At 41.5% G+C, this 20,922-nt stretch overlaps 1 protein-coding gene across 13 annotated transcripts in view; it reads right to left on the reverse strand.

The window, feature by feature from the left end:
• Positions 1-20,922, reverse strand: part of NFASC (neurofascin) — a 154,618-nt gene that overhangs the window by 124,349 nt on the left and 9,347 nt on the right. Inside the window, exon 2 of one of the 13 annotated variants that reach the window (XM_056558082.1) lies at positions 2,976-3,249. The exons of the other annotated variants lie outside the window; for them this stretch is intronic. The gene's annotated coding sequence lies outside the window, so the exon portion shown is untranslated. The remainder of the gene's footprint in view (positions 1-2,975; positions 3,250-20,922) is intronic. 13 annotated transcript variants of the gene reach the window in all.

Consider the following 20,922-nt stretch of genomic DNA (forward strand, 5'->3'; position numbering starts at 1 on the left):
GCCAGTGTAGGCATATAGCGCATAGCCACAGAAAACCATACTGATGATTCATCTTCCAGAGCGTCTCTCAGTAGATTGAATCCTCCGTAATGTTACAATGTATATTTAGCTTGTTCTAGCAGTATTTTCTGAAAGCAGCTAAGTGGATGGCAGTCCCAGATTTGGGACAAGAATGAGTCAGCGTTATTTACCAGCGTGTTACAGGAAAGACAACATAGATCCTCTTCATCATTCATTTGCAAAGCACTGCAGACTATGTAGACACATCACTAAATGTTTTACATGGTGTCTACCTGTCCGAACAACATTTACATTACAATGCTTCTGTACTACCTGTCACTTCCAGTACTAAAGTCCTAATATCAATGGCTTATGGAAAATTGTTGTCTGACATCACGTGTGACCAGCTGGTGCAGGTGAGTGGTAGGTAGATGTCAGGGGGTTACAGTAGGGAGAGCGGAAGAATGTGGTTGTGTCCCCTAAAGTTCTCTCTATTAATGTAGCACATTGGAGATCCCCACTATTTCTTATCTGTAGGATGTACATAACCCCACTGGTCCTGTATAAAATGGGGTATCGGCCAGATGCATAGTGTCTAAAATGTCCAGAGGAAGTAGTCGACTTGAAACACATATTCTTGCAGTGTAGCTTGCTGGCAGTGTTTTTGTGAGAGATAAGAGAGTTTATTTACAAGGTTTTTGCTGTTCCAAACCTCTTACTCCTGAAAACTATTGGACTACTGGGATATGTGGGTGACTCGCCAAGCCCTGAAGTAGAACTACTAGCGATACTACAATGATAGCAAAATATTGGCTCCAGGAGAAAGTGCTGTCCATTAGGGAAGTTATTAATTTTGTTAACATGACTATTCTAATAGGCGGTTGTACATAAAACAGAGAGCCATGTTAAGTTTGAGAAGAAATGGAGTAAACATTTGGCATGGTCAGGGGTGGTGTTGGAAGCGTTCACCCACTAAAAACTTTCTCACAGTTAGTTAGTTTACCCCAAATTTTCAATAAACAACATCTAATTAAAAAAATGTAAAAAAAAAAAAAAGAATAGCAGGTCGACATTTTTGCTTCATAAGATAATTATAACAAAAAAAGAGATCACTACAGACATAATAAATAAGACTGTAGCAGTAGCACAGAGGACCCAATGCCTAAGTGGGCTCAGATGCCAACTATGCAACACAAGAAAACTCTACTATTATAAACTGTACATCAAAGCTATAGGGGGCCTTTTACAGATTTTACATTACTGCAAAGAAGCTAAGAAGCTTTCAGTTATGTCTCTGCACATCAACACACTGTAGCGAAATGGTGATCAACACAAGAGCAAGAAGATCCAGTGTGTCGCCCAGTGTGCTGCAGCCTCTGTAGTGAAGCAGCTGCGTTTATATCCTCAAGAAAGTTTCCCTTTAGATTTTGCTGTAACCTAAGAATATGCCTCTATGTGCAATAGGATGTCAGTAACAAGTATTACCTAAACTCTACTATAAGATATTGCCAATATACTGTCACATGAACTTATGTAATGTATCTTGCTTTAATTTGAGTATTGTAACCACCCAAAGGTCTCCCAGTTACTCCCATTATTACAAGGGTAGAATAATAAAGATTTTTGGGGTGGTCTTTCAGATCTCCTTAGATACAGCAAGCTTGTCCAAAAAAAATAAATTAATTATTAGCCCAGCGCTGCTCTGTCTCCATCGGGGTACTACTCACGTCACCCGCAAGCGCTTCCCTCCTCGTCCTCCTGTTTGTTGCGGCCGCCGGCGCTGACACTCTATAGCTGTATCCCTAATCCCGGGCTGCAAAAGGTAAACAAAAATAAACTTTAACGCATGTTCCCACGTCGGCCTTATGCTCTTCCTGGGGACGTGAACGTCGGACGGCCGTCATCCTATCACCGGCCGCAGCGATGTTCCTCCTTGGCCTGTGATAGGCTGAGCCAACTGTCATGTAAGAAGCCGGCTTCTTACATGACAGTGGGCTGAACCTATCACCGGCCGAGGCGGAACATCGCTGTGGCCGGTGATAGGATGACGGCCGTCCGACGTTCACGTCCCCAGGAAGAGCATAAGGCCGACGTGGGAACATGCGTTAAAGTTTATTTTTGTTTACCTTTTGCAGCCCGGGCATAGGGATACAGTATAGAGCAGTGGTCTTCAACCTGCAAACCTCCAGATGTTGCAAAACTACAACTCCCAGCATGCCCGGACAGCCAACGGCTGTCCGGGCATGCTGGGAGTTGTAGTTTTGAAATATCTGGAGGTTGAAGACCACTGGTATAGAGTGTCAGCGCCGGCGGCTGCAACAAACAGGAGGACTAGGAGGGCAGCGCTTGCGGGTCACATATGATTAGTTCCCCGATGTGGGGACAGTGCAGCGCTGGGCTGACAATTCATTCATTCCCGAGGGGGAGGGGCCAAACTGGTATTGCAGTATGGGTTAAAATTCATATCTTGCAGCACAAAAATTTCGGTATTCGGCATGAACCGGTACACCGCCCAGCCCTAAAGAAAACTAGTTTTTAAGTCACTGCATAAAGCTTAGATTTCTCCACTACTAAGATTCTGTCATCGTGTCTTTTTATATATATCCCATGTTTAAGGGAAAGCCCCACAATTTAACCTTAGTATATATTCAGCAATAGACACGTTCAGTAGACAAAGGCAATCGTGTGTCTTGGCTTGTGACCAAACAATAGAGGTGATAATACCAGATTTTTCCAGAAGCCCCTGCTGTCTATATCCCCTGCTACAAGTATTCAATTAGACTTCTTCTTTTCATATATCTATGGTGTGATAACATACTGTATCCTTCTTTATGTCAAAGCAAAATCTTTTCCATCAGATGGTGGCCAGTTATAATTTCAGAGACATGTTTAGTTCCAGAGATTCCTGGTTTAACAGATAATCATTAAACATTAAAAGTAGCTCCATCGCCTTCAAGGACGGCAGATTAACTCACTTTGATGTCTGACACGAAATTGGGGCCGTTTCAGCTGCAAAAGGCTCCTTTTATCCTTTGTTACAGACAATAATAAATCTTGGCTGGCACGTCCATCTTTTGTATCTATTGCCACTGGAAGGGCACATCATTTGGACACTAAGACATGAACAAGCTGGAATACTCAAGCATGTGTCTTCATCTATAGCTGTATATCTTGAATTGTTTCAAAATATTTTTTCTGTAAAGAAGGAAAAGAGGGCAGCACTCTCATGGCCACCATGGCCGATTCACCCTGCAGAAGAGGAGTATTCAATTTTAGCAAATAAATGTTATTCTTTATATAAAGAAATATATTACATACTTTCCAAAGCAATATTTGATTGTTTTCAATATCTCTGCTTACAGACATTAACTAGGAACCTTGATTGTTTACTTCTAGCAGGTATAAACCTGTCCTGGTCTTGTGAGATCTGTATAAATCAAAGGAAAAGAGGAGAGCGCTCCATAGCGTAAAACCACCTTCAGGTAATCTGGTATAATAACTAGGAACTCTTACCATCGATGGTTGCGTGACCCCACACACAACAATGGTAAGCATGGAGGGGTAATAATGCCCGGTCTGCAGCCTTCCAAATCACAAAGCTTGATAGAAGGGAGGACTTCCAAGGGATGAATGGCTAAAGACGGCGCTGAACAGGACAATCCTCCTTCTCCTGCAGTAGACAACCAAACAAGCAGCGCAGATCGAAGAGGTTTGACAAACCTCTTCGATCTGCGCTGCTTGTTTGGCTGTCTACCGCAGGAGAAGGAGGATTGTCCTTGTCAGCGCCATCTTTAGCCATTCATCCCTTGGAAGTCCTCCCTTCTATCTGGTCTTGTGAGAGACACACAGCAGCATGGCTAGTTACAATACACCTTATGGTCCACGCACACTATGAAATTAAAATAGAATTCCTTGCTGAATTACATCAACAGATCTACAACGATCAGAATAGTTCCTTATTTTGCACATCATTTTACTGCAGTAATAGTTGTTGGAAATAAAAGGCTCAGTGAATAACGGGCTTTTCCGAGCGGATTCTGCCAAAAGAATGAACATGTCCAATCCACTGTGGAAATTCTGCTGCAGATACCCACTGCAGAATATCTGCAGCAGATCATGTTGCCACCTATTGACCTCAATGGGTGGAAAATCCGCAGTAGGAAATCCTTAGCAGATTATGTACATCTGAACCTACCCTAGCTGTGAGTCATGTACTTGGGAGTTATGGACTTGTGTGTCCATAACGTGACCAGGACTAATTTTTAGCAATGAGAATTAATCAGTGAATTTTCCTACTGAATGACAACAAGAAGAGGGAAGACTGGTGTTTCATATGCTAGTCTTAAGTCATAGCAAATCACAACCAGGACTGGGTTGTCAGGAATCCGGGAATCTCTGAGCGATCGTTGATGGAAAGCACCCAGATGGCAAGCACCCAGAGTCCCAGATCCTTCACAACCTAGACTTGGTTGTGATTTGCTTTCGAAATTCCTACCTCCTGCAAAAGGGGCTTTGGACATCAATAAAAGGAGCAAAGTGGCGGATTTATCTATGTCTGTTTTACCTATAACTTTGCATAACTCTTAAAGAGAACCTGTCACCAAATAAAACTTTTACTATTGTGTTCCTTGTGTAGTTAGCTGACACTTTCCCATTCACTTGCTTTTAAAATTATCAACATATATCAATATGATTAAAATGTAATAGAATAAACAGCCACTAGGTGGCTCTGTTTTGTTTCCTGCTGCTATTAATACAGTGAGTTTGGTCACCTCCAGGCCTGGCAGGAGACCAAACTCAGGAAGTGCTTCTCTGCTCTGACCTTGATTGACAGCTGCACAGAGCCTCACTGACAGCTGCACAGAGCCTCACTGACAGCTGCAAAGAGCCTGATGTCTTCTATTCATCCCAGCATTGCAACGATGGCAGAAGTGGTCCTCCAGCAGACTTCAGTGATGTCATACCTGCTGGGAAACGCCCACTTTCTACTGCTTGGAGATTGCACTCTGTGAGCAAGAATAAATGTAACATATACAGCTTTTTAAAGCTTTTTTTTTTAATGTGGGAGGGGTGTTAGGAGTAGTTAGAGAACATAGCCTGAGTTAGTTTAATAAAAGTTTATTTGGTGACAGGTACTTTTTATAAGTAAGCGTCCACCTTTATGTTTTTGATATGTACAAATATAATACGCAGTGCTCCCCTTTTGTGTTTGTTGTTGCACACAAAACCCACTGGCATTCCAATCAGCAGATCTATTAAGAGGCAAGAACCTTTTAAATAAATCTGCCAGTTCTGCTGTGGCTGCCTGTGCAGTGCTCTGAAACCTACGCTAGCTTTGAGCTGGTTTACTAGTGTAAGTTGTAGTAAATTTGCCATGCATGGGAGGCCCCCTTTCTGATAAGCACCGCTCACTCAACTAAAAGTGGCAAGAGCAGCATAAATTACAAAAAGTCTCAAATGCTCACACAAACCAGGGGTTTTCACAAACATTTGCAACTTTTTAAATCCTGAAACCAGACATAATGGCTTTAAAATTTCCCCCACTGTAAACAGTTTTCATTATACAAGCAATATTATTTGTCTGCTCAAGCTGAAATACACTTTTACCATTGCTGGCTTAGACCATCATCAGTGGTACAGTCTCAGAAAACACCTTTGGGGTAGGGTCACACGTGCCGTATTTTGCTGTGTATCTTGAAGTCAATGGAGAACAAAATCTGCTGCAGAAAGTACACAACAAAATACGGCACAAGTGACCTCACCCTCAGGGTACGATTACATGCACCTATTTTGCTGCAGATTTTTGACTTTTGACTTCAATCAGACCATTATTTTATGCATGCATTTCTATACATAATTAATTTATAAATTTTTAATAATTCTCATGTGCACTATAATCCAAAAACATAATGGCCCTCATTTACTTAGAAAATCAGGTTGTAAGTCTATCTTGCTTTCTTATCCGACTGCTTTTTTCCCCTGGTATTTATTATTATGTCGCATCCTGTTTGTCGCACGTGGGTTTTGTTGGTTTTGGTTTCCAACTCCTCTGAGCTGTCGGGAAAAAATCCACAACAATTCAACAAATTTGGGTTGGAAACCTTTATAAATACGTGGGAAAGCTCAGAAATGTCGGGTTACGCCCCTTTTTCGGGTTTGGGAGAATCCACATGGGGTCCGTCGGGAAAAAATGTTGCATCGTGTCGCAGACTGGCGCATGATGTCTGCGACATGTTGCAGACAAAGATGCGACAAAAAAAAAAACAAAACAAGTCGGGTTTAGAATAGTAAATGAGGGCCAATGTATAAGTATTAGATCCCCCTTTCCTACATTGTTGGCTTGGTTATATTGGCCAACATTTATCATTGACTTTAGACTGTTTTTTGTGTCTAGAAGAGGCGCAAGAAAGGCGTGAGCAGGGTTTCTTTGCGCCTTTTTTGCGCCTTTTGGTTTACACATTTCTGCTGATTTTTAGTTACAATCCACTGATTTTGGCAATACATATGATATGGAAGGGTTTTATGAACTGTGCCACTGAAAAGTCTCTAAAACTACACCAGCCCAGACTTAGCTTAGCTTTTTGGTGTATGTGAAAAGAGAAATTTCAGAAAATGTGAAACTGCACAAAATGTATCAAATGCTCTGCGACCATTTAATAAATCTGGTGCTCCTACATATTACCATCACACAAAAAAAAGGTGTATAAAATGCTTCACTTACACTACAATGATAAATGCTGGCCATTGTATCCTTGTTTTGAGTTCTCCCATTGGTCAACTGTCATAAAACTGAAGGAGTGTTCCCTGCACTGCAGAAGCCAGTCAGCCAGTGAGCGCGAAATGTTGTGTTAATGGGTCCTCCTGTTATACTTTCTCCACTTCTTGGCATGCTTTTTGTATATATGGTATTCTACTATGCATAGGTGTTTTTTTGTTCCCACTTTACATTATACTTGCACCAATGGTCTTTGATATGTTAATAATGCAATAATGCAATGCAATTTGCTGATATTTGTGGTACTATTAGGCCCCAATGGTGGGGAACTGTGTATGTGTATACTGTATATGCATTCCCCTTCCATACATTATTTGTGTTCTCATCTATCTTTAGACTCTCACAGGAGCCCCATTTTCACTAATTTTCACTCATGTAACTGGGTGCTTCTTCTAGATTGTGTGTATTGTTTTCACTACATATTTTATATTATTTAAAATGTATTGTGCTTTGCATCTATGTCTCAATAAAGATGGATATTTTTTGATCTTTATACGCATGTTCTTTTGTACACTGCTCAAAAAAACATAAACAACACAATGTAACTCCAAGTCAATCACACTTCTGTGAAAGCACAATGTCCACTCAGGAAGCAACACTGATTGACAATCAATTTCACATGCTGTTGTGCAAATGGAACAGACAACAGGTGGAAATTATAGGCAATTAGCAAGACACCCCCAATAAAGGAGTGGTTCTGCAGGTGGTGACCACAGACCACTTCTCAGTTCCAATGCTTCCTGGCTATTGGTCACTTTTGAATGCTGGCGGTGCTTTCACTCTAGTGGTAGCATGAGATGGAGTCTACAACCCACACAAGTGGCACATCAATGGTACATCAATGCGAGCTGTGGCAAGAAGGTTTGCTGTGTCTGTCAACTTAGTGTCCAGAGCATTGAGGAGCTACCAGGAGACAGGCCAGTACATCAGGAGACGTGGAGGAGGCCGTAGGAGGGCAACAACCCTCCTTTGTGCAAGGAGGAGCACTGCCAGAGCACTGCAAAATGACCTCCAGCAGACCACAAATGTGCATGTGTCCAAACGGTCAGAAACAGATTCCATGAGGGTGGTACAGGGATGTGGAATTCCTATCGCCCGACGCCCGGAACATGCAGTTTCGGGCGCCGGGCAGGTGAATTTGTCCGGCCCTTAGCCCGGCTTCGGGCAAGCAGGGCCGGACCTGACAAGCGTGGCGGCGATCTGCAGTCTGTATGGAGCGGGCTCCTGACTCCTGCCCGCTCCATACTCTGCAGCCCCCGGCTGTAAAAAACTGTGTCCTCCAAAGCAGAGCAGGGGAGATGAGAAGCTGTGTATTTGTCTTCTCTCCCCTGCTCTGCAGATCTGCTGGGGGAGATGAGGGGGCGTGGCTTCTTGCTCCCCGTGCAGACCTGCGTCCTCTGCCTTCGCTCCCCCAGCTCTAGCTTCGGAGAGCTGGGGGGAGGAGCGGACGCAAGTCTGCACGGGGAGACTGCATGCGGCGCTCAGCAGTTTGTATGGAGCGGGCCCCGGACTCCGGACTCAAAGCTGACAGCGGTGTCTAAAGGGACATGTGTATGCTCCTTGGTGGGCTAGTGGGGTAGATCGCCCCCCCGCAGCGCGATCGCAGGGGGGCGGTCCACTATGGAGGTAGCCGGAGGGCTTACCTCTGTTCCCTGCTGTCCTGTGGCTCTGTCATTGATAGATCCTGGCCAGGTTTTAATAAAAGTTTGACACAAAAGACACACATTAACCCAGTGGTCTTCAAACTGTGGCCCTCCTGATGTTACAAAACTACAATTTCCAGCATGCCAGGACAGCTGTTGGCTGTCCGGGCATGCTGGGAGTTGTAGTTTTGCAACATCTGGAGGGCCACAGTTTGAAGACCGCTGCATTAACCCGTTCCATGTTAAAAGTTCAAATCACCCCCTTTTCCTATATAAAAACATGTAAACATAATAAAAATAAACATATTTGGTATCGCTTCGTGCGTAATTGTACAAACTATTAAAATATAACATTATGTATCCCGTATGGTAAATAAAAAAAAAATACCAAACCACAAATATGCAATTTTTATAATATCCCAGAAACAAAAGTTAAAAGCAATTAAAAAGTAAGATCAATACCAAAATGGTACCGATACAAAAAACAGATTATGGCGCAGAAAATGAGCCCTCATACAGCCTGGTATGCGGAAAAAAAATTAAGCTACAGGGGTTAAAAGATGGCAATTAAATTTTTTTTAAAAAGTTCAGAATTAGTAAAACATGACGTAAACTATACAAATCTGGTATCGCTGTAATCAGGCGGCCTAAAGTATAAAACTAACATGTTATCTGACCACAAAGTAAATGGCGCAGAAAAGAAAACTACCAAATCTGCTAAATTATCTTTCACTATTTCAATTTCACTTCCCTTAATATATATATTTTTGTTGGGTTCAGAGAATATGTTATTGAAAAATTAAAAGTTATCATTATAGTAGGTAGTTATGGCTATTATAGGGCAAGGAGGAAAAAATTAGAGCGTAAAAGCGAAAATTGGCCCGGACAAGTGGATCGTCATGAGGGACAAGTAGATTTTGCTCCATTTTAGTCCCGTGGACAAGTAGTTTTTTTATAAAATTTCCACACCCCTGTGGTATGACGGCCAGATGTCCACAGGGGGAGGTTGTGCTTACAGCCCTACACTGTGCAGGACGTTTGGCATTTGCCAGAGAACACCAAGATTGGCAAATTTGCAACTGGCGCCCTGTGCTCTTCACAGATTAGGTTCACACTGAGCACGTGACAGATGTGACAGAGTCTTGAGACGCTATTGAGAATGTTCTGCTGCCTGAAACATCCTCCAGCATGACCGGCTTGGCGATAGGTCAGTAATGATATGGGGCGGCATTTCTTTGGGGGGCTGCACAGCCCTCCCATGTGCTTGCCAGAGGTAGCCTGACTGCCATTTGGTACCGAGATGAGATCCTCAGACCCCTTGTGAGACCATATGCTGGTGTGGTTGGCCCTGGGTTCCTCCTAATGCAAGACAATGCTAGACCTCATGTGGCTGGAGGGTGTCAGCAGTTCCTGCAAGAGGAAGGCATTGATGCTATGGACCCGCCCGTTATTTCCCCAGACCTGAATCCGATTGAGCACATCTGGGACATCATGTCTCGCTCCATCCACCAACACCACATTGCACCACAGACTGTCCAGGAGTTGACGGATGATTTAATACTGATCTGGAAGGACATCCCTCAGGAGACCATCCGCCACCTCATCAGGAGCATGCCCAGGAGTTGTAGGGAGGTCATACGGGCACGTGGAGGCCACATACACTACTGAGCCTCATTTTTACTTTTTTAAGGACATTACATCAAAGTTGGATCAGCCTGTAATGTGGTTTTCCACTTTGATTTTGAGTGACTCCATATCCAGACCTCCATGGGTTGATAAATTTGATTTTCATTGATAATTTTTGTGTGATTTTGTTGTCAGCACATTCAGCTATGTAAAGACGAAAGTATTGCATACAATTAGTTCATTCAGATCTTCCCTTTATTATTGTGAGCAGTGTATATTATCTTTCGTTGCTGGGAGCTATCACTATTTTGGGGCATATTGTGAGTTGATCTTTGTATAGGGTAGCATTATTACAGTCATGTGACTCCTCGCTGCCATCACAAAGCACTGCCATTCTTCTATGTGGTACTGAGGACTATGGAACCCCATGTGAATAAGCACAGATGATTACAACACTTTAACATTCTATTTTGCTTAGAAGAAATAATTTTCATTGATATATTCCCATATTAAAGGGGTACTCCGGTGGAAAACTTTTTTTTTTAATCAACTGGTGCCAGCAAGTTAAACAGATTTGTAAATTACTTCTATTAAAAAATCTTAATCTTTCCAGTATTTTTTAGGGTCTGTACACTACAGAGGAAATGGTTTTCTTTTTGGACCACAGTACTCTCTGCTGACATCTCTGGCCATTTTAGGAACTGTCCAGAGAAGCATATGTTTTCTATGGGGATTTTCTCCTACTCTGGACAGTTCTTAAAATGGACAGAGATATCAGCACTGTGGTCATAAAGTCAGCACAGAGCTCTGTGTTCCAAAAAGAAAAGAACTTCCTCTGTAGTATTCAGCAGCTAATAAGTACTGGAAGGATTAAGATTTTTTTAATAGAAGTAATTTACAAATCTGTTTAACTTTCTGGCACCAGTTGATAAAAAAAAAAATTTACACTGGAGTACCCCTTTAAATGCAGTGGTTTATCAGCCTCAAAGCACTATTTACTGAGTACTGTACCATATATGTGCCACATCTACAGTATCTATGTGCTCTACAATCAAGATCATCCTCACAGACAAGGCTTTATGTGGCCTGATAAAGACCAGTTCTCTCTCTCTCTGGAGAATTGACATCCACAGTTCTCATATGGTACAAAGCTAATGATTTGATAAATGTTATTTAGTCTTTAGAAGATGAAGGAGCTGTTTATTAGCCTCCCAGATGTGCCCAATGTCTGAAGACTGACATGAAACATGCAAATTATGTGTCACTTTGTATCAATCAATGTATCACTTGTGTATCCAATCTATTACCCCTGACTGGAGAGGAAACCAGTCCAGGCTAGTGTTATAAATGACAGCTATCAAGCCTGGATGTGTAAACACAAGAAGGATTGCTGCTGGATACAAGTCGTTGTATAAAGCCATTCATTCCATTGTCCTGTTCTGTGACATGTTATTCATCTTTAATTTCATCTCACAATGGAAAGAACAACTCTATCTGAATAAACTGTTCAGATAATTCCATAAGAGTGTTATATTTTCAACAAAAAAGGAAGAACATTGAACAGATCTATGAAGTAGTGAACTGGTGCGGTCACTACTGAATAGTACAAGAGAACACATACCATATAAAAGGAAATGATGTGATCTACCCAGCATCAGGTAGTGCTGCTGCATCTTTACTGATCTACCACCTGCTGCGCATGGAGTTACCATACTGTCACATTCACTTGAATGGAGCTGTGCTATAGTTCCCTGTACAGTGGGTGTTGTACCCTTTTTAGACCTTCAGGATGAGCCACAAATATTTCATGATTTACGCAAAACCAGTACCACGACTGTGTTGCAGCAAAATGTAGAAACATGTCTCGGCAATACTCCGGAGCCCATTCGATGATCCACCTCTTCCCCTGGGGGCCAGTTTGAGCCTAAATACGATGTAAGGCTGCATTCACACCACGTTTTTTGCAATACAGTTCCCGTATCAGGTCTTTGATGAAAAAAGGATTCCTCAAAACCTGACTAAACTGTATCAAAACGTGTGTACAAATTTTAACCCGTATACTATTTCAAAAATGACGTCCGGTTGCATTGTTTTTTTTAAAGAAAATTCCAAGAAAAATTTCAAGTCAAAAACCGTATAGTGCAAACCAGATGGTACCGTACGCACATACGGTTCTCTACGGTTCCCATGTTTCAATACAGTTTTTCACCCGGACCAAAAACTGTGGTAGGCTACGGTTTTGGGTATGGGAAAAAATTGACAAAACCGTACAAGACGCAAAACGGATGCAACTGGATGCATCATTTGGCATAAAGTTTTCAATGGAGAGTCAATGCATACTGTTTTCAATGCGGTTTCATATGGTTTTCAAATTTAAAGCATATACAGGAACTGTATTACAAAAACGTGGTGTGAATACACCCTTAAATAAGTGTCCATGCAAACATAACTTTTCATCTAATTGCATAAAACGGAGTTAAGAGGGTTTCCCCAGGATTAAACATTTTTCATATCTAGATGGGGATGGTTTAGAAATAAAAAAAGAAGTGATACCTACCTACCCCATTCCCCTGCAGCTGCCGTTATGATGGCTTCCAATCCATGCTCGTCACCGTTTCTTCCTGGTTCCTAGTGATGTGTTGTCACTGCAAGAACTTCCCACTCAGCCAGTCACTGACTGATGTGGGCCAGCGCTTGCTGTCGCCACTGATTAGCTGAATGGGAAGTTGCAGGAACAACACCAGGAAGGAGCAGTAATGAATAGTGACCAGGAGCATTGGAACGGCATCTGAGGGGTATAGGGCTAAGTCAGTATAGCTTTTTTTTAAATATTTTTACATCATTCCCAGACAAATATTTAAAAAGCTTTAACCACAGAAACCCCTTTGAAACACAAACTGGTTTATTCTCCTCTAACATAACCCCTCCACTAAATAATGCCTATCACCTATCATTATAGTCCAATGATAGTACAAACAATATATAGGGGTCACTATGAGCCTGCTCCATATAGTTTAAGAAATGTTCCCCATTATTAATCACCCAGTAGAGGAATTCTTTATGCGGACTGTGTCAGAGAGTGCTGGGTACCAGGCTGGTGCTTGCTCCTTCTGCAGATCATCTCCCACCCCCACCTCCTTCCGTCACTGCCTCATTCTTTATAATCCTGCATCTGCCAAACACAGAAAACACTACCTCCTTCTACCACTGCATATGGATGGGACATCTGTGACATCTGTGAAGTGGCATTGCACAAATACATTGACAGAGTTAATTAACCATTTCACCACTATAAGCTATTGAGTATCATTTCCCTGACATGTGTGGGTAAAATGGCATTACATGTTAATAAACATAAGACGATCTCCTGCATTAGGCAGTCATTTTGTTGTTCATTGCAGCCAGACTGATGGGTTGATATGGGTAATAAGGTCACTTTTTTACAGTCACCTTTGAAAAGATCTTGAGCTGTCCTGGTATATGATAAAGCATATATAGTTCATATTCAGAATCCCTACTGGTTCACATCGGCATAATGATAAACCAAAGAAATCAGGATGAACAGTACTATGGGTTCTTTACCAAAGTAAAGTGGATATGAAACTGTGCAAATTTCTATAACAGAACAAATAAAAGAATAAATATATACATGATAAAAGTTCTGATAATTTTTTTTTATAAAGAATTGATGATTATCTTTGATTATAAGATGTGTTCAGGATACAAAAAAACACACAGGTTAGCTCAGAAGAGATACAGACTTCTCTGGAAAAAGACAGTGGTTGTTTAATGGACCACAATACGACAATACTTTGACAAAAATGAGATGCATGGTCAAGTTGTCAGAAAGAAGGCTTTACTGCACCAATGCCACAAAAAGCCTGGCTGCAATATGCCCCAAAACACCTTGTGATGCCTCAGAGCTTCTGGCACACTGTAATTTGGTGTGAAAAGACCAAAATAGAGGTTTATAGTGACAACCATAAGCGTTGTGGATTATTTTTTTTATTTTTTTTTGGGGGGGGAGCTCTAAAGGAATGGGGGTTCTTGTAAAAATTGATGGCAAAATGAATGCTGCATGTTATCAGAAAATACTGCCAATTTGCATTCTTCTGTATAAAGATCTGCACATGGGACACTCTTAGATTTTCAAGCACAACAATAACTCTAAGCACAAGGACAAGTTGACCCTCATGTGGTTACAGCAGAAAAAGGTGAAGGTTCTGGAGTGGCCATCACAGTCTCCTGACCTTAATATCATCGAGCCACTGTGGGGTACATACAGGACGACCAAAGCTTTTACATGACCTGGAAGCATTTTGCCAAGACGAATGGGCAGCTATACCACCTACAAGAATTCAGGGCCTCATCGACAAATATTACAGAAGCCTGTACACGGTCATTGATAAAGGGGGCAATACAACAGGATTAAGAACTAGGGGTATGTAGACTTTTGAAGAGGGGTCATTTCATTATTTTATTTGCTGCCATGTTTTATGACTGTGCTATTCTATTACAACAATTCTATTCTATTACAACATACAGTTGAATATGAATCCCATAAGAAATAAAAGAAATTTGTTTTGCCTGATCCCTCAAACATGGTCCATGAATTATCAATTCTCCAAGGGCATGCACACTGAACACCAATTATTACTGTATATTTCAGTTGAGGCCATATATAAGTTGCTTGCTGCACACACTCTTTATTAAATGTGAATAACCTTGTTATAGAATTGACCTTCCAGTGACAGCAGTTTTTTACCCTGTAAGTCTATGTATCCCCCTCATCCACAGATGTCACAGCTGATGTTACAAGCAGAAGGCTTATGCCTTAGCTGAGCAGCTGCTGACCATTGGCTGGAAGCTCCTTTGTCTGGTCCAACTAAGGTCATTGGACAATGGGAGGTCAGCTGTCTCATGCTGGACATCTGTCCTTTTACCATATTAAGAAAGTAAGAAGTTTCTACCTTCTGACCACTGACCAATACCCAGAGAAAGTTCATCCAGATTGCGCTCTAAAACACAGAAACTCAAAACTATTGCTTAATATTTCCTGATTCGTACTATTTTTCTTGCTCTGTCTTTTGTCGGTCCAAGTCTGACCTAGACATCTGAAAGTATAAGATCTACTAAACTGGTTTGTGATTCGATGAGGTGAAATATCATTTCTCACTGTGAAACATGACTGCTGTTCATGGTGTGAAGTCACTTCAACTTATACCCACTAATAAAGTCATCAAGCTCTGGTCCCATATGGGACTATGAAAGGTTAATCATTAGTCATTATTTTCCAATAAAAATATAAACAATGGGAGAAATTTGTTATTGGTTTTAGGCCTCTTTTACACATTCGTTGTGGCAGGGTAGCATGACGGCAGTCAAGGAAAATAGCGGGAGAAAAAATACTTGCACTGTCTTTTTCTCCCGCTACTCCCGCTGAAAAACAGTGGTGCCCGACGGACCGCATTGACTATAATGGGGTCCACCATGACCCGCTGTTGCGCCCCGTCACAATGACGGACGTCAAAAGCATAAAAAACAAAGAAAGTTTGACAGCCGTTCTTGACGGGGCGCAATGGCAGTGTGAAAGAAGCCTTACCCTGTTTTTGTGGTGCAGCTTTGTCTCACAATTTGTCTCTGTTACTGTTTAGAGATTTTTATTGTGACTTTTGCTTTGGATGCTTTTTTCTTTTATTGTGTAGCTATGCCATAATCTCGATAACTTTTTGCAGTGGTCATGAATTTATCATGTGCAATTTGTTAAACAATTTGTTGTAAAGCACTCAATTTGTCGCAAACCTACACCAGCCCAGACCTGGCTTACAAAACTGGCTGTGGACAGCATTTATAAAAAGTTACACATTTTGGCACAATGGGTTAAAAAATTGCACATACACACTGCAGAGGGGGAACCAAATAAAGTGATATACTGAATTATAACTAAAAAAATGTACTAGCACCTATTTATCATTTGTAATCATTTAATACCTTTGGTGCACATACACATTGTTGCTACAAAAATTAGGTATACAAAATACATTCATCTACACCATCCTTGATAAATCAAATGCCCAAAAAAAAAAACCTGTGTGGAAACCTAGAATTAGGCTGCTTTCACACTATGAATTTCTCCGTTTAGGAACTTCCGTCAGAAGTTCCATCACTACAGCTGTGAAACCCGGCCTATGGGGTTTTGTAAATGCCCGTTTGCACCCGTATATGCCCGTATGCATGCAGTAATTTTTCCGCCACGATGTCCCGTCACAGTATAACGTCCGTAATGAATTACGGGCATATATACGGGTGCAAACGGGCAGTTACAAAACCCCATAGGCTGCAATGCAATTTAGTCACGGCCGTCAGGGGTTTTGTAACGGCCGGGTTTCGCAGCTGTAGTGACGGAACTTCTGACGGAAGTTCCTAAACGGAGAAATTCATATTGTGAAAGCAGCCTTACTGACCTTTCAATGCTGAGTGACTATCTGGTGCATACACAACTTATTCTAAAGGCTCTTCATATGTTCAAGGTATTTTCTACTTTGGATTGGACACTTGCTCTTTATTAGAAGAGTTACCTTTCTATAAAATGATCATAGAGAGTGACACTACTGTAATCCCCATCATAGATCTGTAATCTGGTGACACCCCCCTGCACTGTGCACAAGACATTGCGGCCAATCACTGGCTTTAACAGGCACAAGCATTTTTAAGCCCAGAAAGCCCCTTTATTTTCCCTGCAGTATCAGCAAGGAAGATATGACGTATTACACATTTTGCATTAAAAACAATGGGGGAGATTTATCAAAACCAGGGCAGAGGAAAAAATTGCTCAGTTGCCCATAGCAACCAATCAGATCGCTTCTTTCATTTTTCTAAGGTCTTGTTAAAAATGAAAGAGGCAATCTGATTGGTTGCTATGGGCAACTGGGTAACTTTTCCTGGGCAGGTTTTGATCAATCTCCCCCAATGGAATGAGCTGAATGAAAGGCACTGACAGGCATCATCCTCCATATTTCTCTACTCTGTTTTGGATAAATGAAGAGTCTGAACAGGCATCCCCGCTCAATAATCTAACAGGTTATTTGAATATATGTAGCCAGAAACCTACCTTAGAGCAAAAACTATGAAAATTCCATTTTTGCCTGTGTTAGGGTTGATCTTGAGGGTTTTCTTACCCAGTTTTAAGTGTTGTATGGTCCTCTGTATGAAATAGACTCTGCTGAGGAAGACTTTCTTCACTCCATACAGAAGTCAAGATGGGTCGGACTAAAGAAGCACTGATGACTTTATGATTTCGAGGAAACAGGGAGGGAGAAGCCCACAGACCTACCCATAACAAACCACAGGTACATAACATTTTATGGTAGGACACTGCCATATCTGCAGGCATACTGGAGGTACACACATGCCACCATATTGTGAGAAATCTTTGGCAGAAGGGTGTCAATGTGTGATAATCTAGAAAAAGCTTTGAGAGTGACAGAAGGTAAAACAGCAGGGGGTACTTGGAAAGAACTGAAAGGGATATGGAGACTAATAGAAATAAAGCTAAATAAGCTCAAAGAGAAAGGATACAGTGAGATAAAGAGAGAGACAGGACAGATGTAGAGGTGGAGCTGAGTGTGAATAGGAACAAAAATGTGAACACATGCTAGAGGAGAAGCGGGAGAAGGAGTATGATAGACGTTTAGTTGATATGTCTTCTTCCAGTTTTGTCCAGGGCTTGTATTTCTTTTAGAGAAATCCTCCTAGGTTTGCCATTAACCAGGAGCCTTGTGTCTGAGGGACTACTTTCTTGAGGTTCTAAGTAGGAAGCTACACTCACAAACTGTATGTGGACTCTAAAAACTGGGAGCATTGCCAATAATAACCAAATGAATTACAGAAGATCATTTTATCATTACCAGAAAATGGTAAAAATGATTTGCTAGTTTACACTGGTTTCCATAACTGATCCCAGTGGCTATGGAAGTAGGAAACGTGGATGCACAGATATCTCCAGCAAGCTGACTAGAGCTATTCCTATATATAGCATGCAGAACAATAATATTTAAATGTGCTATAAGACCTATGCTAAAGTATCTTATATTGTAATGCCACCAACCGTTGACATAAATTCCCTTCTGAGGTAAAAAAAAACGTAATCCTAAAGCACGGCTCTCCTGAGACAAGTGTATAATACAGTGATCGCCCGACCTACGATGGCCCCGACATACGATCATTTCAACATACGATGGCCTCTCAGAGGCCTTCGCATGTTGAAGGCAGCATCAACATACGATGCTTTTGTACGTCGGGGCCATCGCATAAACGGCTATCCAGCAGCGCAGATTTCTTTAGCTGCCACCGGATAGCCGTTTACGGTGCCCCGTGTGGTCCACTGACGATCTCTTACCTGTCCTCGGGGCTCCGGCACGTCCTCTTCGGGATCCCCTGCATGGTCGGTGCTCTCCATCATCGTCATCACGTCGCTGCGCACGCTATCCCGTCATCCAATAGGAGCGGCGTGCGTAGCGAAGTGATGGCGGTGACGGAGAGCGGCAACGGAGAGCGAGGATGCCAGGGAAGCAGAGGCCTTGCCGGAGCGTCGGGGACACCACGGGGACGCGACGACAGCAATGGAAGGCGACATCCTGGGCAGTGGTGACGAGCGGTGACAGTCCGAAGCGGCGGGGACAGGTGAGTACAACTTCCTCTACCAGTGGTCTTCAACCTGCGGACCTCCAGATGTTGCCTGGTGGGATTGACAGATAGACAGGACTCCTTTTAGATGGGAGAGCTTTGTTAACTAGTTCTACTGGATGGCATATGGAGTGGGCACTTATATCACGTATTCATTCACCTATTTCTCATATCTAACATGCCTTTGTCTCATCACAAGTGCATTCTATTTCGCAGTGCAGTTTTATAAAGATAAATAAGGGCAAATTCAGACATGGCAGATCTGCAGCAGGTTTGTGGTGAGGATTCCACATTGCAAATCTACAGCAATTCACAGTACAGTACATTGGATGGATTTCAAATACACAATCCATACGTACTGGAAATTTTAGCACTGTCAGAAATTGCACAAAATGTATCACAGTGGCTCAGGCTGTTTGATAATCTGGCACATCATTTTGACTGTCTGGGCTACGTTTAGACTTATACATTTATATTATGGCAAAACTATGGAACAATTTTGGCGCATTTATGGCACATAGTGTCAATTTAAGCCATCTTCCCAGCAATCCGCTCCCACTTGTTGAGAGAAGTACAAAAGTGGCTAAAACAAACTAGACGTGGTACAGGTCAAGAACGCCAGTTTTTGGTGCAAATGAACCGATTTTTGGCACACACAGCTAAGTTAATCTTCTCCACTATGTTTTAGAACTAATACAACTATGGTTGGATAAGAATATTAAAAGGTAACCCTGTGCATCACTACTTTTGTTCACGACAATCCCTGCTTCTTAATTTTATTGCCTTTGCCAAAAAGGTTTTTATAGACTTAAACCCACAGCTAAATGGCATGTCGAGACCCTAAGTAACATGACATGATGTAGAAAATTCCCCAAATTGCAATGAGGCGCTGTCGCTGGGTAAAATTTCAATTTTTTAGGACTTCTGCATAAGTTCTGTATCCCTTCTGACATTATTTTGTTCAAGCAGTTGTGCACATTTGGTAAAACTGTACATACATATAAACAATAATGTAAAGATTAGCTGAGAATAAAATACGGATAATCCAGTATTAGAATGAAACAAACACTGTAAATGACTATCCTGCTTCTAAGTAATCTGTCATTGGAATTAACATATCATTACTCTCCAGTTCTATAATGCATGGCGGTATTGGTGTGTCGATATAAGAAGATGATGTGCAATGTCTAAAAATGCTTCTAATTCCCTTAATCTGCTGATAGAAATCCGTTTCATTCTTCCCAGTCACTGCCAGTTCACTAAATATTTTATTATAATCCATCTAAAATAGTATTAGCCTGGTTGCAGCCCCACTAGCCATATAATGAATTACGGTACTGTATTACTTCTATACTACGGTATTTCGTGCCTTTTATATATTTTTGGTTATATTTTCTAATTACAGAGTCCTTTATTTTTGTCATTTTCTTTTGATCCAAAGACCAGCATTTAAATGTTCACCTATAAAGGATGACCATTACTTAAAATTAATTATACATGTGAGCAGAACAGCCCCATGGTCCAGTCACATTCTGGTATTCCACCACTTTATATTCTGGAAATGTTAAAAATCTGGCATCTACTAACAAAGAACCAATCATAAACCCAGAGGCGGCTCAAGACTTTGTAAGGCTTTAGGCGAAACTCGAACATGAGGCCCCACATCATTTTCTGCAGACTTACCATCCTGAACCGATCTGCCAGAGCACCAAAATTAAGAATATAAGATCAAGGTGTAACTAGTGTCCTGTGAGCCCCATGGCAAAAAATACCAGTATATAGGGAGGAATATTATAACTATACATATTACATCATACTGTTACTGATCAAATCCTGTATACTGAGACCAATATTACCAATAATACCAGTATACAAGAAGGAATATTATCACCATACATATTACCATCATATTGTTACCAACCAAATCCTGTATACTGAGACCAATATTACGGATAATACCAGTATACAAGAAGGAATATTATCACCATACATATTACCATCATACTGTTACTGACCAAGTCCTGTATACTGAGACCAATATTACCAATAATACCAGTACAAAACAAGAAAAAATGTGAGCACTTCCAGACAAAATGAAATACGTGCACAGGTGCACACTGTGTGTGTTACCAACAAGGTACAAATAATACCATGACCACGACTACCATTGCATCTGACTAATGACTAGCACCA

Source organism: Hyla sarda, chromosome 2, assembly GCF_029499605.1.
Source record: "Hyla sarda isolate aHylSar1 chromosome 2, aHylSar1.hap1, whole genome shotgun sequence".
Classification (NCBI taxonomy): Eukaryota; Metazoa; Chordata; class Amphibia; order Anura; family Hylidae; genus Hyla; species Hyla sarda.